Raw genomic sequence first — 16,702 nt, forward strand, 5'->3', positions numbered from 1 at the left:
TGATTTGCAAATGCACAGAGCCCCACCAAGACCCTTGACCAAGCACAGTCCTCGAAATCACGTGCAGGTTCTGTCTGCCTCTGGGGACCCCTGGGATGCAGAAGCAGCTTTGTACAGAGCTGGACAGGCAGACAGCCCTCACCTGGGAGTCAATCTGCCAGCTGCAGGCAGGAAAGGCACGGTGCCGCCCGATACGCTGTCTCCCACTGAAGAACTCTGAAGATCCTCATCACGTGAATGAAAGCGATTACAAGCTATTTAATAAGGAAAGGGGAGCTGAAACCTTGTTTAGATTTCAATCTTCAGGGCGCGTCCGTCTGCGGGCAGCCAGCCAGCTCAGCCCTCCCTCAGCACGCTGCTGGCTGTGCAGTGGTCCCTGCCCTGCTGTGGGTATTTCGACGTGCTTTGCGTTTTTAAGGCAGTTTCAAGGTACGGCACTGCTGCTAATGGGACAGAGAGTCTCTTGCCTCCCAGCAGAGCTTCAGAGCGGCTCCTGGTGAAAACCCTCACCCTGTCAGGCGAGCAGGCGGCCGTGCCCAGGGGCAGGCGATATACACACACGATCACAACGGTGGGCACCGTCATCAGTGGTACCCACACAGGAAACTCCTCTCTCACCCTTAGCAGGGAGCCATCCCGAGGGATCACAGCCCGTGGGCTGAACAAGAGAGTAACTACAGCTGTGCTCTTGTCTGTCCCCACAGCCACTGCTCTCCCCAAGGCCACAGAGGCTGCAGCTGGCAGAGGGAGAGGGTGACACATCCTTGCCTGCTCATGCGGTCCTCTGCGAAGGAGCTGATGTACAGCCAGACCAGCAGTCTTTGCTAATAAATTCTTCAAGTGTCTGAAATCAGCAGCCCATCACTTACTTGGGAATGATTCTGCTTTCCATGTAAGCCACTTAAAAAGATGTAATTATACCCCAGGAGATGAAACACTTACTGTTCTTTAAAAGCTGACTGCAGCTCCTATTACCTGCAGACGCACATAAGAAAAACCTGCCAGCCATCCTCCTTTTTGATGGCTCAACTGCAGCTTTAAAATGTTAATAACAATTTTTTAGCCTGCTGCTGTCAGGAGTTTGTAGGGCACTTGCAGTAATAGCCCCTCTGCACCTAATAGCCACCTTGCGCTCCGTTCATCTTGGTGACGAGCTGGATCCGACGTTGGACCCAGTTCTGAGGACTAAATGAATGCCCTGGGAAAGGAAGCAAAGCTGCTTTGATCCTGTAAATACAGCTTTCCTGGAGAGCGCCACAGGGTGCCTTTAGACTCCCCAGCTGTCCGCGCAGCCCAGGCCAGCCCCCGAGTTCATGTTACAGCACTCCTGATCCCAGTGCCTCGCTCCCCGCTCTCAGGACAGGATCTTCCTTTGATGTCCGGGGTACCAGGCTCACTTTCCTGTGCTGGTCCCTGCGAGAGCTGCACGATGAGACGCTCTGCACCAGGAAATGCTGTATCAGTCAGATCCTTTCCGGACAGGTACCCACAGCAGACCCACGCACTGCTGCCTTCCCTAGTCCACACAACAGGGAGTTAAACTCTTGGTGCTTCAACAGAAAGGTCATTAATAGACGACTAACTGTGTCCTAAACCAGTGTTATTTTCCTTCAGCCCAAAGCCCACACAACATCACTTATGTGACCAACTGCAGAGCAATCCTGACCCACCTACGGTGACCCGGGACCTGCAGCCAGCAGCTCTGGGCTCTGCTGCCTGCTAGCAGAGACCACCCCTGCTGTCACGCTGCTTTCCAAGGAGCTCTCACAGGCTCCTCCTGTTCCTGGGTAGAAGCACAAAACTCATTTTACCAGCTAGGAACTTGTGTACTAATGGAGGACATGGCCAGCGACCTGAATGCTGACCCTCAGCCGCAAACAGGACTGAGGTCAGTCATGCGGAAGAATATCCTTGTTTAACGATAATTGATGCCTATTCTGACCTTCACGGTCCTCAAATTAAAACATATTTAAAGCTTGCAAAAGGTTTGAACCATCTTCGTTTGAACCATCTTCATTTGAACCGCCTAAACTCTGCTGCGAATTTTGTCATCTAGACGGAAATCAGGCTCCAAGCCCTGACTCTCCAGCCCAGATGGTGAAAGGTGGGACCTTGGTTTAACAACCAGCAGATCAAGCCCAACTTTTACAAACCCACAGGACGGAAAGCCCGGGAGAAAAAGCTTCTCCATGTAGGTTACGCGCAGCCAGGAGACACCCTGCCCCAGCAAGGCAGGATTCAGGTCGCAGGATTGCCAATCCAGGCCCGCGCGCTGTCAGACTGCCCTCCAGTGATCTGGATTAGGCGTGGGCACACACTTGCATTTCTCTTGCATTAGGCTGAGCACACAATGCAAACTTTGTGCCAATGTTATGCTTTTATGTCAGCTGTTACCTGATCTGCTGTGAAGTGAGAGCAGCCTGGATAGACTGTACCTGATCTAGCATAAACCCTGCCAGAACAAAATTAACCCTTCAAATTCATTTCAGCAAGTTGGAACCGGTAAAGGAAGTTTATGCTGGATTAGCTCAGTGGCTGTGACATTTTTGAGCCAGCATTCTTAAAACTTGATTTATTTCACCTTTGAACTTTGACTCGAATGACATCCCGTGCCTGGGAAGGATGGGCATGTCTGTCCCACTGTCTGCACTTAAGGAAATGAGTGGCAACAGGAATTACACTTCAGGCTTCATGCTCTGAACTCACAAAATGCAATTGAGGATCCCATCCCGCCCCATGCACGCAGGTGGCCGAATGTGTTTGAAGTGGGAGGTTGTCAGTCAGTCTCTCAAAGCCCAAACCCACCACCTGAGGCCCACTCCAGGACTCCAAATCATACCAAGTGCCCCAATATTGGCTCAGTATTAGGAGCAACTGCATGGCTGTGGGGTTTCAAATGGAGATAAATTCATACACAACTGCCTCAGAACAGCAGAAAGGCTTATAATCACAGAATCACAGAATCCCAGACTGGTGAGGGCTGGAGGGGCCCTCTGGAGCTCCCCCAGTGCCACCCCCCGCCAGAGCAGGGGTACCTCCAGCAGTGGCACAGGACACCTCCAGGCGGGTTTGGAATGGCTCCAGAGGGGGAGACTCCCCCCCTCTCTGGGCAGCTGTGCCAGTGCTCTGCCGCCCGCACAGGAGAGAAGTCCCTCCTCAGGTTGAGATGGAACTGCCTATGGTCACGTTTGTGCCCGTTCCCTCTTGTCCTGTCACTGGGCACCACTGGAAAAAGACTGTTCCCATCCCCCTGACACCCTCCCTTTAAGGATTTATAAGTGTTGATAAGATCCTCCGTCAGCCTTCTCTTCTCCAGACTAAAAAGCCCCGAGTCCCTCAGCCTTTCAATGCTAAACCCCAGCTGAACAGTCATCCATACAGGCAGGGAGATGACCGCTCACATTTTAGACAATGCTCTGCTTCTCTGAAGGACCAGCTTTCCTCTCTTGCCTTCCCCATTTGCCATGCAGTGGCTATTTAATGCTGACACATACACATTCGGTAAGATTTAAGAAGCACTAGGAGATATCTAAAGTCAAGGTTGCGAACAATCAGGAATGCCATAGTTGAAGCAGTCCAGGCAACCTTCAGTCAACCCTTCTAGGCTCGTGCAATAGAGTAGCTCATCGCTACCTTGTTTGGCACATACAGAGATGCTCTAAGGAGAAGCCAGACTGGAAGAGGAGGCTCTTTTCTCCAGGAACCACTGCAAGAGGTGTTTGAGGAGTCAGGTGTCAGCTGGAGAAGATGGATGGTTACTCCGCTGCAGGGGACATTTTACATCTCTGCCACAGTTCTTCCATGATGCTAGTCGAATGACTGAAACTGCATCACAGTCACCAAAGAGCGCGCCCACCTTTTCCAGGGTGTCTGACACGACCCTGAATACGAATGGCAGAAGCATCGAGCACTCGCAGCTGCAGTGGAACCTGGCTGGCTGTGCAAGATCTCTGAGAAGAGCCTCAGCCCAGCACCGGTGTTTCTTGGGATCTTGGTCACCGCTACCTGGGGACAGCAAGTGCCTCTTCTTCCCCAAGCATGGGAAAAGCTGCAATTGCCGTGGGGAAGCCTGCACAGAACTGATTAACGTGAGCAACACAGACACGTTTCAGCCATGTCCGAGACAACAGCTTTAAAGCTACAAATGCACAATTATAATTTCTTTTAATTCACTCGCAACCACACACCCCACCAAAAAAATAAAATTCAGTCCGACCAGGTGAAGTTGGCAGAGACGTAAGCTACCAAAGTCATGAAAGTGTGGCATAAACTTAATTAGAGCAGCACGCAAACCTGCCCATCCCAGGAGCTCATCTCGGGGCCCTGCTGTGCTAGGAGCTGTGCAAACCGTCACCCCCAAAGACAAAAACTTGCTGCTGTTACTGCCAAAAATTACTAGACCATTTTTCACTATACTGGGCATACAGTTTCATTACTCTAATTACAAGGCATTAATTCCTAATTGCTCAACTAATTTCTGTATTTGAAAAGGAAGAAGGATGTAAAGGATGTTTACCGCACCCACATGCCATTGACCTTAAGCCTTGATGTCTAAAGATGAAAGCAAGAGGGAAGGAAAACTTCGTTTTGCTTTCAAAGGCAGAGCTTCACGTTTGTGCCACAGACCCACAAACAGAGCAGGACAGAAAAACTCATCGAAGCTTCATGACATTGCAGAGACAGTACAAAGTTTTGCCAAGAAAAAACAATGCTTTTTTAAAAGAAAACTGAAATTCATCATGTGTGGAAATTGGGACTTCCAGTTAAAACATGATACATTTGGGGAAGTTTTAATGCTTTTTCTAGACTGGATGAACAAAATAAACTAGCCTAAGGACAACGTCCTGATGGATCTGATGAGGGAGGACATCTCTGCTCCCCAGGTTGTGGTGGTGCCACCTGCCCAGCTGAATCCAGCTCGTCCCTCAGTTAGGGGTTTGTCCTGGAGCAGCCAAGGGCTGAGCAGAGGGTGGGGACAAGGAAATGGAGAAGACAAGCACCAAGCTTGGAGGTAGGACGAAGCAAGGACCGAGGGAGGTGCTCGTCTCCTCTGTACCAGCTTTACCACTCCCATCCCTTCCTTTCCCAGATGCTGATTTCATACTAATTCAGAGAGAAAAACAAGAGCAGGAGAGAGAGAAAAATCTCTATTTGTGCTTCTCTCCATCCCACACAGGTCCTGGGGAGGTGGGGTTGAACAGGCAGAGAGTGGTGCACCTTACCCCAAGCCTCTCAAGAGGTTGTCAAGGGTCACAGGTTCAAATTTTAGCCGTGTTGCCCAGACTCTGCTCGCTCCTGCCCACACACAGACTCTTCCCCAGTTAGCTCACTGCACTGCCCTCTGCTCTACCTAGTAAAATAAGAGGGGAACAGATTTTAGAAAGATGTGGGGCGATGGGCAGGGAGGGATCTCAGTGGTCAGACAGGAGCAAGCAACGAAGACCCATACACGAACCTCCCCTCTTCTGCCTCATTTGTGTAACTGTACTAACACCATCCCTGGAGTATTCAAGTACCATTTTATATCCCCACTTTGATTCCAACACATTACAGAAAAGAGCTTCATCTCCCCACTCAGGAGGAGGATTTAAGGTATCAGTTCAAATCTCCCTCATCCCCGCCAGATCCCTTGCATCAGCAGGTTAGGAAAGGACAGCCTTCCTCTTCCTCCTCCTCCCCGGACAGGGAGCGCAGGTGAAGCAGGGAGAGAAGCAGCCCCCCAGCTGCCCTCTGCCAGGCTCGGAGGACCAGTCTCCCTGCCCAGCCCTACCTGCGGAGGCTCCTCAGCTGCGGCTTTCCCCCAAAAAGACCGACGCGGAGCAGTCTGCAAGCAATCTCCCGGCACTTTTGCCCCCCAAGGGCTCACAGCGGGTATCTCCGATCCTCCCCGGCAGCATAGGTGGCTGTGGGCGAGGCTGAGCACTTACCTGCTGGGCGGAGGGAGAGGGCTGGCTCCTGGAAGCCAAGCCTTGTTTTGAGGAGGAGACCTGGGTGTGTTTCGCCCTTCAGGGAAATCAAACAGGTTTCTCCATTCAGACAGCACGGTCTCCCCTCCCTGTAAGCTCTCCTCTACATTCCTCGCATTCTCCAGCAAATGCCATGTTCCCCAGCCCTGGGCTGCCGTGGGACAGCAGAGAGCAGCCCCCCAGCTCTCACCCCACTGAATTTCTTCCCAGGCCAAGTGCTGCTGGACAGGTTTGCCCCACAGGAAGGGGGAGCACGCACCCCACCGCTACTCGGGTACCAGCAAGCCCTTGAGTCTCAGAGCCGCTTACAGCAGTGGTACCCAGGTAGCATCAGGGACGGGCACTGTAATTAGCACTCAACAGCGACTGTCTAGCTCTAACTAATTAAATGAGGTACGCAGGTGTGATTATCACCATTCACTGTAGAGGAAATTGCCAGGTACTCTCATCTTCCTCAGTTTATTTCCCCTTCTAATTGCTGTGGTCACCACAAGATCCCTGAGGCCCAGCTGTGGTGAGTCTCCGCATGGACACAGAAAGACCCTTGGATACACTTTTTGCCATTTCCTAAAGACCGGTGGTTGGGGACATGAGTTTAGAGCACTTCTGAGAAGTCAGGGCTTCAGCCCGGGTCTGCCACAGGTTGGTAAGAAGGTGATAAACCCCAACCAGGCATCTGTCAGGACCTCTCCCCACCTCCGTACCCACCAGCAGACACTTTCCCCTGCCCCGTGCGCTGATCAGAAGTAATGCCAAACCTGCATTAGAAGAGCTGCTGGAGAGGAGTGCTCCCGCGCTCTCCTTGCAGCTCTGTGACAGATCTGCTGTAGGATGGTGGGCAAACCACCAGCGGGGCTGGGCTGGGATGTGCTGTAACAGGGCTAATAACCCATCCCTGGCTCCCAGCAGCACAAGGAAGATAACGTCTGCAAAGCCCTGATGTCAATGTTGTTACTCCAATCCCAGATCTCTTTTGCTGATCTACTCGCGCTGCAACACCAGCAGCAGCACAGGCTCAGCTGAGCTTTCTCCCCCAGAGGCTGCTGGTGATCCCAGCTGAGATAAGCACGGGAGAGAAGACGTAATATTCACAAAGCCGCACCCTGAGCTCGGAGTGGGCACAGCGGGGTGTCCAACTCAGGAAAATTTAAAATTTTTAAAGTGAGCTGTTTACAATGCAGCCCAGTCCCTGCCTCAGTAAGGCATCCTCTGCTTCAGGGCTCCAGCTGACAGCGCAGCTTTATTTTCAGTAACCCCTGAGTCATCCTATCGTTGGCTGAAGGTTCGTTCAGGTTCTTTCTTGAAATAATAGTGACTAATAGCCTGGCCAGCTTTTTGGGTACAATAGGTCCTCTACCAAGCAAGCAGAAGGGACACCCCAGGGTCTAAGGACTACGCTTTTTTTCCAGCATGAACATACTGTTCCACAATGAATGGTTAAAAAAAAAAAAAAAAGCACCTATTACGAGCACTTTAATATTAAACACCAAAAAGAAATGGATGAGGAGATGCTAAAAACAATACACCCAGAAGCTGGGTGTTGTTTTACTAGATACAGACAACTATTTTGTTGAACTGGCACATACACAGGCTAAAACCTTAGTTGTCTATCAGCATTGCTGTCTTCCTCAGAAGAAAGGAACACAGCAAAGAATTGCTTTTCTAATTAAGAGGAGATAGGTGCAGTATTAAGTAACATTTTGTTATTAGCTTGAAAATACAGGTCCAAGCACATGTACAAAACTTCCAAAGACAGGTGTTGAAGTCAGAGGCGTGGTGGCAAGGTAGAACAGCAGAGAATGTATTTCCGAGCTGGCAGCTCCATCACAACAACTTGGGCACACAAGTTGTTAGGGAGAGGCGCATGGCACAGCACATACCCAAGTGAGAAACAGAGAAATGCCCTGCAAGACACTTCTCCACCACGTGAACTACCATTCGAGCCCTGTCAAACTCGACTCTCTAAAGTCTCCTCACTCTTCAGCCTCGTGTTCCACTTCCTGACACCACCCAAAGCCCCATTGTTTCAGCACTGACCTTACACAGCCTTCCTCCCTTTCAGGAGTCAGCTCCCTTGCTCCTCCAGTCTGAAATCTGTATGAGTCCCACACGGGGTTCTCCACGCTGTGCTAATCCTCCAGCAATGCTCCTGAGAGAAGGGACAAAAGGAGACATCTTATTCACTGAATTTAGCCATGGTTTTCTGGTGCAAACACAGCCTATGAAACTTCAGCTGCTGGCTAATACAGTTGTGAGGTGTGAGGCTGTGGCACAGCAGCACTTGTTGAGTGAAGGAGAGCATTTGCCTGCTCACTGCTGTACATCAGTGGCCATACACAGGTTGCTGGGAGCAAAGCAAGAGGAGAGTTAAGGCTTGTCTGGGAAAGCCAAGGGAGAACCACGATACTGCTACAACTGCCACACGTGGACAGCCTATGCTGGAATAAAAGGGAATTGATTCTGCTATATCTACTCCCCCTTTCAGCTAATTTCCCATTTAAATGGGGTACAGTCTCATTTTATTTAAGAAGCCATGATCCACTTGTGACATTAAGTCCTGGGGAGGGGCAGCATCACACAGCTTCACAGAATCACAGAACACTCATAGCTGGAAGGGCCCTCTGGAGCTCCCCCAGTCCCAGCCCCCGCCAGAGCAGGGGCCCCTCCAGCAGTGGCACAGGACACGTCCAGGCGGGTTTGGAATGGCTCCAGAGGGGGAGACTCCCCCCCTCTCTGGGCAGCTGTGCCAGTGCTCTGCCGCCCGCACAGGAGAGAAGTCCCTCCTCAGGTTTAGGTGGAACTTCCTATGCTCAAGTTTGTGCCTGTTCTCTCTTGTCCTGTCACTGGGCACCACTGGAAAATGACTGTTCCCATCCCCCCGGCACCCTCCCTTTAAGGATTTATCAGCATTGATAAGATCCCCCCTCAGTCTTCTCTTCTCCAGACTAAAAAGCCCCAAGTCCCTCAGCCTTTCCCCGTAAGAGAGATGCTCCAGTCCCCTCATCATCTCTGTAGCCCTTTGCTGGACCCTCTCCAGCAGTTCCCTGTCCTTCTTAAACGGGGGAGCCCAGCACAGGACACAGTGCTCCAGATGTGGCCTCCCCTGGGCAGAGCAGAGGGGGAGGATGACCTCCCTCGCCCTGCCAGCCACACTCTGCTTGATGCCCCCCAGGATGCCACTGGCCTTCTTGGCCACAAGAGCGTATTACTTCTCCTTCCCCTTATGTGCATGGTCCCTCCAACGATGAGGTACCCATGTCTTCTGCAAGTGCATCGCTCCACTGTTGCAATGCCTGCGCCTCAGCTGGCGCTTTGTATGAAAGGTGCGATTAAACCCAAGACCCATCCAGCAGCTCCAGTTCTCTCCCTCCCATCTGTTTTGAAGCAGTGCAGCCCTTCACCCAGGGGGAGTTGCTTTTGTTTGCAGTAATGTAACTGGAGAAACAAGCTCGTGCATTTCAGAGACTCGAGGTCTGTACAGAAGGATCACCAAGGGCAACATCACGTCCCTAAAACATTGCACCCTTGTCACCATTTAGCATGTGGCTGCCAAACACTGTTTTCTGCAGAAAGAGTAAAGGAGGGAAGCTCTTCTAGGCATGGCTGTTGCTAAAGAGGAGCAGAGAAGTGGATGCTCCAAGGACAGCATGAACGTCACGCACCTCCCAGGGAGTGGGTTTCCCAATTAACAGCAAGAAAGAGAGCGAGCATTTGAAAAAGTATGGAAGCAAGTATCAAAAACAGTTATCTTCCAGGACTAGCAAAACATGGAAAGTGACCATCTATCTTTCTCACATGGCCTAGGGCAACACCAGAGGGTTGGAGATATTAGATACAATGGGAAATAATTCTGCCCCTCTATCCCACCTGGAGTACTGCCTCCAGCTCTGGAGACCCCAGCATAGGAAAGACATGGACCTGTTGGAGCAGGGCCAGAGGAGGCCATAAAGATGCTGCGAGGGCTGGAGCCCCTCTGCTGGGAGGACAGGCTGGGAGAGGTGGGGGGGGGTCAGCCTGGAGAAGAGAAGGCTCCAGGGAGACCTTATTGCGGCCTTCCAGACTTTTTACAAGGATATGTAGTGATAGGATGAGGGGTAATGGCTTCAAACTGGAAAAAGGGAGATTTAAAATAGATATTAGGAATAAATTTTTCCCTGTGAGGGCGGTGAGCCCCTGGCGCAGGTTGCCCAGAGAAGCTGCGGCTGCCCCATCCCTGGAGGTGTTCAAGGCCAGGTTGGATGGGGCAACCTGGGCTGGGGGGGGTGTTCCTGCCCAGGGCAGGGGGGTGGAACTGGATGATCTTCAAGGTCCCCTTCAACCTAAACCATTCTACAATTCTATGAAATGTAGTATATACATGTATATACATGTTCATATACAAGTGTACTAACATAAACCACAGCTTTCTCTTTTATTTCCCAGTAAGGACAGTAGGATAGGAATACATTTTTTTTTTCTTTTTCCTTTTTTCCCCTGTAGAAGAGGCTTTTCATACCCTTTGTTCAGTTGAAAATAACCATGGCCAACCACACAGACAGCTTGCCCCGAACTGGAGATTTCCAGGGTTTCTGTGTCACCACAGCTCACACTACTCCCACACTGCAAATAAAGCTCAGCGAGTACATCTATGGTGCTCAGCTTGAACAGTTAGGGACAATCAATCCGAAACAAGTCTCTGGTTTTATCCCAATTAAGCTTTTAGATAAACCACTCTTTCCCAAGTATAGCTGGATGTCACTCACACCAGCAGGCACAGAAACCCCGATGGGTGTTTTTCTTCCTCATAATTACAGGAGAGTATTCAGCTTTTAATGACATGGCATTTCAAAATCACAGCAGTGGCCAGAGGCAGAAGGTTTTTTGCCAGCAAGTGGCAGACCTATGTGACATTTGGAAAAGCACCGTGCCACAGTGCCGCTGAAACACAGCATCACCAAGTCGCTCCAGACCAGAGGCGAAAAGACCATCCAGCAAGTCTGTAGGGGAAGTCAATTTACTTCACTTTAGGCACTTAACTGAGACAATCAGATCAGGAGCGTCATCTCCCTAGCTTCTAGAAGAGGCTTGGGGATAAAGACTCCAGATTGATGTCAGAAAATCATTCAATATGCAGTATGTGTGCGCACATGTGTGTAGGAGGAGTGAAACTGGGTCTTTTTGCGAAAATATGCAGCACCAACTACAGTCCGGCGTTACTTGCAAGTTAGCAAAACTATAACTTTTACCACCACAAGAAGTAGCAGCTTTCCCGAACTAGCAGCTACAGGTTAACTACTTACAAAGTCATGATGCTTCAGGAGAAAGCCACCAAACTCAGCCTCACTGGCAAGACCAGCCTCACCTGGAAACTGCACAGTTGACCCACGTACCTCTGGAGCAAACCCAGTATGTACTGAAGTCAACATCAACAAGTCCTGTCATCAGTTCAGGAGCAGAATCCAAGAGAGGCATTTTTCCCTCTATACCTGGTTAAAACTAAGAGGGTCTGGCTCAAAATCCCCCCCCACCCTGCTGGAGATCTGGACTCCCTCCTTGGGCCATGAGCCAATGGTGCAGTTAAAGCTGCCATCCAGGTGTGCCGGAGAACAGCCCAGCCCAAAGCAGGAGGAACGTCCCACCGCTCCGTTTCAACACCACAGCCTCCTCCAGGGAGACACACACGCTCCTGCAGCAGGGGAGGAGGGAGCGGCAGGTTGGAAGAGCCTTGTTTCTCCATCTCCACTTAGGAAACGTTATTCTTCCGTAAAAAACATAGGTAAATTTCAGCCTGGAGTATCTGACTTTACAATGAAATGAATTCTCCCTGCACCTCCTTTACCAGAAAAGCACAAGCACCTCTCATAAAGATGTTTCATGGTTAGCACTGATTGATGCTTGTTTCACTGCTATTTATCTGCCTTCCTTATATTCCTAGGGCGCTGCAAAGCAGCTCATTTGGGATCAGCGAGACATGAAAATTACATCACACAAGGAAGCTGCAGCCACGGAAACCACTCACAGACTGGAGAGAATGCCTAACAGCAAAAGATTTAAAGGACTCAGAGCATTTAGATAAAAAAAAAAAAAAAAAAATTAAAAAAAGAAACAGAAGTGATGTGCCCATACTGTAAGAGAACTATAGAGGACAGAACGTGGCAAATATGAAGAGTGCTTGAATCCAATAAATAAAAACAGAAAAAATGATGACTGAATTGCAAACTAGACACTTTCCAATGAGAGGGTTTTTGTTTGGGAGTGGGCTGGTTTGGGGTTGGGTTTTTTTTGGAAAAGCAATGGGTGTTAAACACTGGCAGCGCTCTGAAACATCAACAGATGAGCTCTCCATTTCTCCATGTGCAGAAGCTGTCCCAGAGGGGATCCCTTAGCCAGAGCCCGGCAGATGAGCCCTACAAGAGGTGAGCTCCCAGTTAGCAACGCAGGGGGTCAGGCCAGCAGGTCTGGCTGGCGGTGAACGGCACTTGTGCCTATACCGGAGTCTCTTCTCGCCAGGGTAAATCAGCCTGCTGTAAGCCTGTAAGCTCTCTTCTGCCATGGGCATGCTGCTACCACCTCCAGAAACAGCCAGTTTGAAACCAGTTTGCGTAACTCTACAGTACGTTCCTTTCCAGGGGTGCAGCACACGCACCTTTAGAAAGAGCGATGTCTACGAGACAGGAACCTGCTCAACTCTTGAAATCCCGGCAGGCGATTTTACGGGAAGGTGGTTGTACTGAGTAGCACAGCAATTCTTGTCATTCTTATGACAGCAATGGACTTCTGCCCAGAGGCACACAGCCTCCCTGACCAGCCCGGCTTGTGTTTGTACAGTTACTACAATATATTCTTAAAATTTTTTGAGTATATTCTAGTCATGAAAAATTAGTCAATGCCACTCCAGAGCACTGAACTCCACTGGAACATTTCCTGTTTTTTCGATAACACTTTCTCCTGTGTAACTCTCCGGCCCCCATCCTTCCATCCTTGCACTGAAGGTGGAATGAGGGTGACTAACCCATCAATCCTTTGGGCCTTTGCCAAGGTGACCCAAAACCAAAGCCTCAGTAGAGACTGAGCAGAGCTGTGATGAGTAGAAGGGTGTAAAACCACTACACCCATTTGTTACAAGGGAATCAAACTGGTTTTACATGAGGCGTCATTACAAAGCACTGCCAAAATGCCAGACCTCACCTTCCTAATAGCAGGTAGCAGAGCAGAATCGTATATCCTTGACTGCTTAGTGCTAGAATACAATAATCTCACCCATGGCCATGAAGACACACCTGCACAGGAGGTCAGGAGCTCTCAGCACTGACACAAAATCCTCTTGTCAGCAAACGCAGGGCAAAAGTGAGGTTGTGGCGAAGCGCCAGCCCCATGGCATTGCTAAGACAGTAAAACAACATGCGCAATCTGTTAACAGAAACGCCTCAAACGTGCTCTGTTGCAAGTAGGGAGAAGCCTATTTATTTCTCATCACCAGCTCAGCAAGCTTCCTCTGGGCTCTGAGGCAAACAACTTGCTTTCCTTCTCCCATAATAAGGACCGAGTTGCACCATCACTTACATCTGTGGACCTGGCGCTTCCCAAAGGCTTGCACAAGCATTAGCGAAACCTCGTAAACAATTCTCTCAAGGAGCAGAGTCCAGCCCGCTCCTGCCATGTTTGGCTCTGTGGTGCTAAAAGCTGTGGAAACTCATGCTAGGGCTTGGGGATCACAGCATCAGCAGGTTTGAATAACATAGGCAAGGATCTACCGAGTCAAACGGTGCCCCTTTCGGTTTCACAACAGACTGCGTTTGAGCACTGCGGTGCGCCGTGGGTCCCTGTACATATAAAGCACTGAAGGTGCTGAGCTTCCACAGCGGTAACCACACGTTTGTGTGAGGCAAACGTTATCCTCCACCTGAAACCTCCTACTTATTCGCCTCAGGCTTGGCTTAGGTCTGGCTCTGTGTCTTTTTGCTCACTGGACGCGCAAGATAATTTCTGACCTGCTTTTTCATCAATAGCTCCTCCTACCCGCTTCAAGTACTTACAACCAAGCCACCCTTTTTCCTTTTTGGCACTGAGGTGTGTCTGGACAAGAGCTTCCCCCATGCTCTAAGGGCAGGACTGAAAGGTATTTCTTAGACTGTAACATTCCTCCTGTGCATATGTCGCCTTCGCAAGAGAGGAAATGGGGTTCTTGGTTACTTTAACTCCACCTAGAAAAGCACTTCTATTCCACTCTCTCCCTTTTCCTCCCTCTCCTTTCTCTAGGTGAAGCAACAGAAGATATCTCCTTTATCTCGCCCACTGCTTGTCAAACCAAGAACAGTCTCAGGTCAGCAAAATGAGGAGCTGCAGGAAGAAAAAGCCAGGAAAGCAAAGTGTGAGAGAGAAGTTTGACGAGAACGCTCTAGGAAAGCCTTTGAAGTTTTTAGCAGCTCCTACTGAGCATTACTAAGAACGGCAGATGGCAACTGCAGTTGACCCTGGATATTTGGAAGGAAATTTTGTTAATGGGCATTTTGCTTTGTAGCCTCCTGCTTGCTTGCTGACACACACACACAGAAGACACAGGTTGCCAAGAGGTGGCGTGACAAATAAATCACAGGCAGGAAAGTACAGAAGGATCTCATTGGCTTGCCCAGAAAACACAAGATGGGACTTATGCAGGTGCTTATTAGGATGAGAAAACGAGTGGAGAGGAGGCGGCGTGATCAGGGATAGAAGAGGCTACGGATAAAGCAAGGCTCCTCCTGTGTTGTGGCCAGGGCTATAGGCACAGCAAAGCCAGGCTCCAGCACAGCAACAACGCCTGTTTACTTCTAGTTTGGAAAACAGAAGCGAGTCAGCCTGCCAGAAGAAATGCTGGGAACTGACCTAATTATATAGGGAGTACCAAGGCAGACCAACTTCAGCGTGACGCAATGCTTCTTTCCATGCCCAGCTCTGGGAAACATACAAGCAAACCTCTGGTTTACGCTTCTTGTTTTAACCAGACACGTGAGGGAAACCATATTGCCTGCTGCTCGTTATCCAGCAGATTTGAACTCCCAGTGCCTCTTGTTTCTGTAGCACCTTCTGGTTGTTACCATCACCTCTTACCGTAACAGTCCTCCAAAGACACAGGGAGATGAGTAACCCTCCACTGGACCTGCATCCAAGGACTGAGAGACAGCATTTTTGGGGCTGATTGAAGCTGCAAAGCAGATCTAGCTGGGAAATGCCATCTAGAGGCCAAAATGTGCTTTTACCTATTTTTTATTTTTGACTTCAAGTAATTGTAGTGCGTGCTCCTTGCACTTCAGTACAATCCTATTCTCTCACCACCTCCCTGTGCGAGGGCAGTGTTAGCCCTGCTTCGCGCATGAGGAGCTGAAGTTCTCTGCCGTGCTGCACCATGACTGCCAAAGCAGTACCATCCCTTCTGTGCCGCACCGCGTCTGAACTAGAACACGCCGTCCCTCTGGGCTTTCTGTACTTACCAGCTTGGGTTTAGCAGTTACCTCCACTGCACACAGCAGAGGTGTGTGCGAATTGTCCGTTTTCACAAAAGGCCATTCTTCTAGTAATGAGCTACAAGTTTAGTGTAAGTCAACTACGTTACAAAAACTAGAAGAGGGCCAAGCTTTACAGAAAGGAGCAAGGAACAAACATACTCCAGTCCTTCCTCTCCCCTTAAAGCAGGTGAGATGCTTGGCCTTTTACTAAACCTTGGGAATAACGCCATGTCTGCCAGCCAGGCGTGGTTTCACCATATGAGTGTTCTTTTTATGTGTCACAATTGTGTTTGGGTTGTTTTTTTTTTCTTTTTTATATAATGGGGCACTGGTACACACTTACAGAAACAGTGAGGGAAGAAAGGGTCTTTCCATTAGCACCGAATTTGTGCCGGCACATTGATGCATCACACGGAGGCTAACACAGCTTAGGTCTTTGAAAGCAGCATCTATCTCCCACTGAAATGGGACGTGGGATGACACAAGCAGATTCTAGAAAAACTAGGAACCACAGGGCTTTTTTTTGGAACACCATGCTGCTGAAGAATTGCACTCTAGAATTCAAGCTTTAAAGATTTAACCCTACAGGCTGAAGAAAAAAAAGCCCAAGGTGGCTGACCAGTGCAAACCAGAAAGGTGTGAACTGTCCCAAGCAACTGGCTAGTATTTACTTCAAGATCAAGCAAGGCAAAGGTTGGTAAAACTAGCTAGCCATTAAAGCAGCAAATCAAAATTTCCAGAAAAAAAAAAAAAGCCCAACATAAAACTCTCCAGAAAAGAGCCAGAAGTTACAACAAAACTAATTTCTAAGCAGCATATCAAGCTCCCAGATGAGGTTAAGGCTCATCGAGTGAGGCACTTCCCATACTTCTGAAATTTGAAGCACCAAAACTCCTGGGGAGTCAGGAACTGGCACGGAGGGAAGTTCCAACTCTAACCTAAACTCTTCAATTAAAAACAGAACAGAACTGAAGCACTTAGAAAGATTATAGGGTAAAGTACACTCTATATAAATGTCAAACGAAACAGCGTGGTGAACATAGTATCATGATAACCATTTTCTTGTGGAAAAGAGTTTTCTTTCATGTACTAAGTGGTCACAGCAACAAAAATCACCATTACCAGCAATAACATGTCAGACAAGATGAGAGCTTTGTGCAGTAGCATCTTCCAACCAATGTCGTTCTTACGGGAAGTGAGCGAGCAATGGGAAAATGGTATGTGCTGACTGACAACAGCCACAACAAAGATTTCTCCCCCCGCAAAGGGAAC

This window comes from Vanellus vanellus, assembly GCF_965231255.1.
Source record: "Vanellus vanellus genome assembly, chromosome: 10".
Lineage (NCBI taxonomy): Eukaryota > Metazoa > Chordata > Aves > Charadriiformes > Charadriidae > Vanellus > Vanellus vanellus.